Below are 7,527 nucleotides of genomic sequence, written 5' to 3'. Positions count from 1 at the left end.
AACAAAATTTAAAAAACAATACAAATAGTGGTAAATTGATAGTTTCTGGGTAAGAAGAACCCAGAGTGAAGAAGATAATTGTTTGCAGACATAAAATATTTTAAAAACAAACATGGAGGATATGCCAATTCATGTAAAGGCACAGAGAGGTGTGGGTAGAAGCATCTATTAATGTAGATATATTAGATGTGAAGTATTCATTTTATAAGATTGCTATGAAAAAATTACATCGCTTAGGTGTCTTACTAGATATCAGTTTCCCCATAAATCTATAGAATCTAGGGTTGCTCAGTTAACCTTTCTATACATTTAATTTCTTCAAAAGTTAATCAAATTTTATTTTGGGTGCTGAGTGGTTGCAGCAAAATAAAATGAAAAGCCCCTGAGTATTCTTATTTCATTCATGCCACAAATGAAGAAAACAAATGGATGGAGATTAAATCATTGCAAGGGGATGGTTTCTGATTTAAAATAATTTTCCTGCTTTAGTCTTTATCCTTTAATAAATAGATGGGGGATGATATTCTGTATATATGTTTCTCTCATTGGTTGATGAGTAAAACACTGTTTGGCCAATGGAGGCAGTAAGATAGGCAGAACTTGGAGTTGAGGAGAATTCTGGGAAAGGTAGACAGAGAAGCATTGGAAAGAGTCTTAATGTAGACTGCATAGGAGTAACAGGTTCAGACATTCTCCCGTAAACCAAGGCCAAGTAGAATTAATATAGATTAGTAGTTATGGGTTAATATTTAAGATAGAACTAGCCAATAAGAAGCCCTAGCCATCGGCCAACAGTTTAATAATTATTATAGCATCTCTGTGTGTTCATTTGGTGATGAAATGGTAGGACCTGGTAGGAGAGGAAACTACTAGCAACAATGAATGTTGAGTCATGGAGCTTTGAATAAAGGTATTGCTAGTGACTCTCATGTTCATGTTGAAACTACTTGTATCTGAGAGCATGAAAACTTTTTAAATAAAAGCAGAACTTGTATTTTTTGTATAAATGTCATAAATGGAAGGATTTTACCTACTTTTCAGAGGTATATACTATTCCATCATAATTGAACAGCCTGCTTTCTTTTCCATCTATTTACTGATGGACATTTAGACCAATTCATTATATTTGCTACAGAAAGTGCTCACCCAACAAAAAGTACAATTATCTTGCAAATTTCCTTATTTATTACTTAATATGTGTACACATTGTCATATTGCAGCTTGTACCTTATTACTATGTATAATGAATATATACTAATGAAAAACAAATGAGCAATCCACATAGAAACCAAGATGTTGTTGGGAAATTGAAAATGAAATTTTATTTGTTTGACAGTCTAATAAATCTACAAATTATTATTGCTACAAATATCATTTGTGTCAGCAAAACAAAAACAACAAAACCAGTGTGACTTGCCTGTGTACAAAACAACAACCACATACATATATGTGCATGTGAGAGTAACTTGAAGGGAAACAGGTTATTAACTTGAAATTAAGGAATGCCTTGAGAGGGCTTGGAGAGAGGTTAATAGGAGGGGCAGCAGAAGGGGGAAATTGAGGGAGAAAGTGGTATAATTCTATTTCAATTTAAAACCTACTTGGAGCAAAAGAAAACCCCCAAACTAACAAAACAACAACAACAAAATTCCCAACACAAGAATGATGGTGAGTGTTTGTAATCCAACCTTGGGACGCAGAAGTAGGGATGTTTGAGTCCCACTGGTACCCAGGCCAATTAAAATTTTAAATTCAAGAAAGGGTCAGTGGGATACCGTTTAGTAGTAAAGACGGTGTCTAGTTTCTGAGCAATGAAGCCTGAGGTCAACTTTTGCCCTCTTCATGTACTCTCTCTGTCTCTCTGTCTCTCTGTCTCTCTCTCTCTCACTCACGCGCACACACACACACACACACACACACACACACACACACACACACACACACACCATGGGGAAAGAAACTTGGAGGCATAAAGCTTGTGCACATTATGAATCTCCTATTACATTTAGCCATCTAAATACATAATTATAATCAATGAATTACTCTCCCCCAAGACCTTTACCCAAGAGCTCAAAAAAAAAAAAAAAAAAAAAAAAAAAAAAAAAAAAACCTAATCACACAGTTATGTTTTCTGTTCTAAGAGGAATCTTTAACCCTCCCAAGGTCAAGGTCTTACTTACTTCCTCATTAAATATGAGGATATATTTTGTGTCTGTCACTTACTTTATATTCCTGAAATTCAGACTGACAGCTCCATGTTAGGGCCACCTCACTGACCTACTCTTTAGGCACCACTCAGTTTCAGAGGTTTGTAAGGTGGAGTGAAACTGCCTCCAGACTGGCAATAGCAGACAGCATGTTTGTTTAAAAATAAAATAATTAAAAATAAAGACGCTTCAGACAGTGATATTTTATTAGTTAAATTTATTCATTTATTGCACATCCGGACGTTTCCCTCCCCCTCCTCCTTTTCCCTCCTCTCACCTTCCCTCTCCCCTCTGCTACTCCCAACTCCCTCCTCTATTTGTGTTCAGAAAGGGGCATGGTTAGTAATCCCCAAACTTTTCTGTGATTTCACCGTTTATAAACTAATTAAGAAAGAAGGAAAATCAGACAAAGGAGAGAGTGAAGTGTTTTTAGGTCTGGAAATCTGAAGATTAGCCATGAGAATCTCTCAGACTCTTAATTATATTTTAACTTCATCTCCACTGCCTCTGTAGAACTACTTGAAGGACTTCTATGAGTTTTAGGTTTCAAATTAATAACGCTTCAGATAATTAGCAGAAGAACAGAGAAGCTTAACTAACGGCTTAGAAGGATGGAGTCTATAGAAAGAAAGAAAACTTGAGTGAAATTGCCTTGGGGTCACATTAGTGTTTAATCAACATGGGCTGCTTAATGGTGGAGAGGTAAGGCTGACTGCTTTCATAGCTATGGAGACTCTGAATCAGAAGTATATATTTCAGTGGCAGATAATGTTTTAAAAGTGCAATAGCACCTTCCAGGAGTTTCCCTCATTCTGAAATTAGAGACATAGATTATGATATAGTGAAAATTAGTTCTACTCTGGTGAACCTAGAGTAACAGTCCATTAAGTTCAGAATCTGAGCTGTGTAATTGATAATTTAAAAAAACTTTAAGCATCTAGATGTGAAAAACCATGAGCCTTACTTTCATTCTAAAAATAAAGCAAAACTCTTTAAAACAGCAAATCAGCTATGTGCTGCTCTCCCTGAGGGAGCAAAGAGGATTCATCACACATTCCTGCATCAGTACCTTTATTGCCCCAGAAATGACAGTGTGGCTCTCAGCCTCACATGCTGATATGCAAATAGCACATTCCTTAGGGCTCTGCATGTGCCACTGTGGATTGTTCTGTAACCTTTGAAGACTCCTCTCCCCATCCAGGCATCACACCACCCAGTAACTGCTTTCTCTTTCCTTCTTCACAAACACATTTTAGCCAAGCATTCTACAAAGGAAGGGATATTATAGTAAACCTTGTGACCATATGCTAGAATTGATACTTTGTATTGTTACTTGGCCCATTGTATCTGTTCATGATCTACCTCCCCACAGAAATATACCCCTTTAGGAAGTAACTTTTCTTTTCATTAAATGTTTCTTTCTTCCTTGTTGTTTTGCAATGTTATCACCCAGCACCCAGTCTGGCATATATTAGAAACACAGTTAATCTTAGAAAAGGAATGAATGGATTTGTCTTCTTACTCAGCCCTATTACCTTCTATCAAAACTAACATTGCCAACTTTATGGACTATTTATTGTACTAGGGGTTATATCTTCATGTTTGATGCTCATATCTGCAGATGCCCCATCTGTAGGTGGTGTACAACATGAACAATATCCCACTATCAACAGAATATCACATCCTTTCCATCCTGTTCATCGACCTCCTTTCTGATTCACTGTATCAGTTTGTAAGGCCTCAAACCAGGGTATCAGCAAATTGTGTGTCTGGGCAAGACAAGCTCTGTTCCACAGAGGTAGGAACCATCCTGGTTCCTCCTATAGAGATGATGATAATTTAACTCTTCAAACTCCTTATGAGGACCTAGTCACATTTATTATATTATGTCCTGCTACATAGTCACATTCTATAGGCCAAGCTCTCAATGCCATCATTTTGCTATTTAGGTTTCAACACATTACATTTAGAAGGACATACGCAGCCCATAACACATGCCATTCCCACAAAGCCATTCCACCTGAAGGCTAGAGGCAGGCCTTGAACAGACAGGGCAGTATAAAACTCTGGGTGGTAAAGATAAGATGTGGAGTAGTAAAGAATGTCGGCCACAATTGCTTTTCTTTAGCAGTTGGAAACATCCTTCTTATTTCCGCATTTTTAACTCCCACAAAATTGTCCTCTTTGTTTTATCAGAGTGGCCCAATCAGAAAGTGAAAACCAATGCTGTAGCCATGGGGTCTCAGAAGCAACTTCTAAAGACTTGCATTTATAAACAAGAGCTGCATTAAGAGAGTGCCCCATATAAACAGGAAAGGTCCAAGTAACCCTAGAAAGGAAAGAGGGTGTGGGATGGGAAAGCTTGCATGGGTGCAGCCTCCCCAGCCTCCACAGTCTTAGAAAGGGTGAATGGACTTACCTGCACCTAACAAGTGTTCCTCAATGCCCTGTGTAGCTCAAATCTGAGCTCACCTAAGAATGAGAAGTCTCAACTCCTACAGACTTCCCAAGTCTGCCCAAGGCAGACCAACAGGGGATTTGTGAGCTAAGGGAAATTCTCTGAAAAGTAAGTGAGCTCCCTAAATTAGCGAACACACAAGAGGAGAACATGGCTCCTTCTCTTTACTAAGTGAACACACAAATAAAATAGATAGTCCATCTACAATACAAGTACTATCTGTGATTTAAGGGATGTCTCTGTCTCTGTCTCTGTCTCTCTCATCTGTCTGTCTATCTCAGCTCAAGACACTGACAAAGGAGAGGGAAGACAGGACTGTCCAAACTTTTGACACTGCAGAAGATAATGAAATGACCTGAAAAGGTCATTCTTGGAAACAAAACAGCTGAGTTATAAAACACTTTGCTCCTGAAATAAATGCATATGTAAGTAAACAACTTGTGTTTTAAATATACAGATTTGTGATAGGTGGCAGACTAGAGGTGCTTATTGGAGCTTACCTTTGTTTCTTCCTTTAAGTCCTGCGGCCCATGCATTTGACTGGGATCTGCAATTAGAAGATTTAGCCCTTTCTGGTAGAACACTTCTGAAACTGTGACAGTGAGTGTTTAAGGTTGTGAAATCCATCTAGTCACTATTGTACTTTGGAGTCCTGGAATTTTAGGGTCACTTCCTATGCGTGTGTGCTTTGTAACTTTATTTTTTTTTCTACATATGTCATATATGACTCTTTTGGTGAAATAAAATGTTTTGATATTTAACAAAGGCAACTTTTGTAGTTGTTTTATTTATTTGAGGAAAATGGGGCTAAGGATGTATCTACTTGTCACCCAATTTCTGGATTATCATCCCATTGCAGGAGAGGAGATGGCATGCGTGGAAGTTAGGGAAACTGTGTTAGAGGCTGCAGCAGAATGATCCATCTCCTTATGAATCTATGAATTAGCACCGAGAGGAATGCCCCAGGGAAGGCAGAGTTCTCTGTTGAATTGCAGGCTTTGTCCTCGCTGCTTTAATTTTGAACCAGGGCATTAGCTTTGACATTTCTTAGTTGAGAGGTATTTTTTCTAGATAGTCTTTGGGGATTTCAAAAGTAGGCTAAAAGGCTTTTTGAAGGATGGGGAAAATGAAGCTTTTATATTTGTTATTTCCATTGCTGCTGTTATTGAGAAAATTAGCTCAATACCAAGAGAACAGAGCAAACAACACAAGACTACTTTCTATGGTCTTAAGCAAGACTTCTGACAGTTTGCTGTGCTCTGCATCCCTCCAAGAGAGAAAAATAGAGTCTTGTTTCTTCAAATAATAATCTCCAAAATTAGCTAGGAGAGAAAATTAAGAACAGAAGCTTTTATGAAAATGCCTGAAGTTAAAGATCAGTTAGCTATATGCTTTTATCTAGCAAAGGAGAGCTTGAAATAGCCGTGTTTACAACTCTTAACACCAGTTTTTAGAAATGAAAGCAAATTCACAAATACAATCCTTAAAAATTCAGCAGAGACCACTAGAGTATATTATGGAAATCCAACATGGTAACGATCCAGGCTTGTTCAACCTCAGCAAAGTGAATTCCACCAAAACTCGAAAATGATAAAGGCATTTATGAATCAAAATGTCCACAAGACAGCTTAAAATATTATATAAGCAAATTAAGTGTACCAATAATTTCCAAATCTATTAAGAATAAATTATCCCTTTTTATGAAGGACAAAATTCCATCTGTACCCATATCTTTCCGCTTCTTAGACAATACATTGCATAACATAATTGACAGAGACTAATAAAGTAAATACTTTCCTTTGTTGTCAGTGTTTTTAATCACTTATAGCCTATATGAGTTGCATAGAAGGAAGATGCTTATAATATTCGGGACCACAGAAAATAGTCCTGTGTGTTTGTTCTGTTCTCTTGGTATTGAGCTAAATGCATACATGGGTCTGCTTATCTCATTTTGACAGATTAACCTTATCTTTGTGAAGTTCTCCATATTTCTGTGAATATTTTATTAATGTTTATTTTCTATGATAGTAACATACAAGTTTTGTTGCCTAATTGTGATTTTTAATATACTATGCCCCTCCCAACATTGCAGCCAGTTTTCTTCTCTTTGGACATGCAGTTAAACTTTATAGAAAGCATTTAAGAAAGTCATTGTTTTTGTCCAGTCTTACAATCTCAGTTTGATTAAAATGTATAGTCTGTTCATAGTTAATGTCATTATGAAAATAGATGCATTTTAATCTATTGTTTTGAGGAATTTCTCATCAGCTGAATTTCTTTTGTAGTTTATGAATAGTTATGAATATATAGCACTTATTCTTCTGTTGAATTTTGCTATGAATATTACTTAGTCTCTTATTCTTTTTAATATAGTTACTGAGCATACTTTAGCATTTTTTGAAATTTATTCTTTGATAACATATCATATTATTCCCATTATTATTTTTCCCCCTTGAATATCTTTTTTGTTTTTCTCAGCCTACTGAGTTTAGTTGGAATTCTTCAACTGAGTATGGGATGTGGCCCTACTTCCTGGAGCATGGTGACTACACTACTGAAGAAAGGTGACTTCCACTACCTACCAGCCTCTAATTATCCATAATTCTTTAGTTAATGCATGGGCCCACCCCCTTTTCTTAGTAGAATGTAGATTATATCAGCCTTGTACAGGCCTGTGAAGGCAGACAAACTCCTATGAATTTACGGTGAATGGCATGCCATTTCCAGAACAGTGTTTAACAGCACTCTGTCTTAGTGATTTCTCTTGAGCTTTGGAGATCGTAAAGATGTCTCATTTAGGGCTGATTTGCAAATAGTCACTTGTTTTTGCACTCTGACCAGTTATGAGTCTCTGTATACCCC

This window comes from Phodopus roborovskii, unplaced genomic scaffold, assembly GCF_943737965.1.
Source record: "Phodopus roborovskii unplaced genomic scaffold, PHOROB, whole genome shotgun sequence".
NCBI classification, from domain to species: Eukaryota; Metazoa; Chordata; class Mammalia; order Rodentia; family Cricetidae; genus Phodopus; species Phodopus roborovskii.
The sequence above is the reverse complement of the archived record's forward strand: the minus strand, read 5'-3'. Positions refer to the sequence as shown.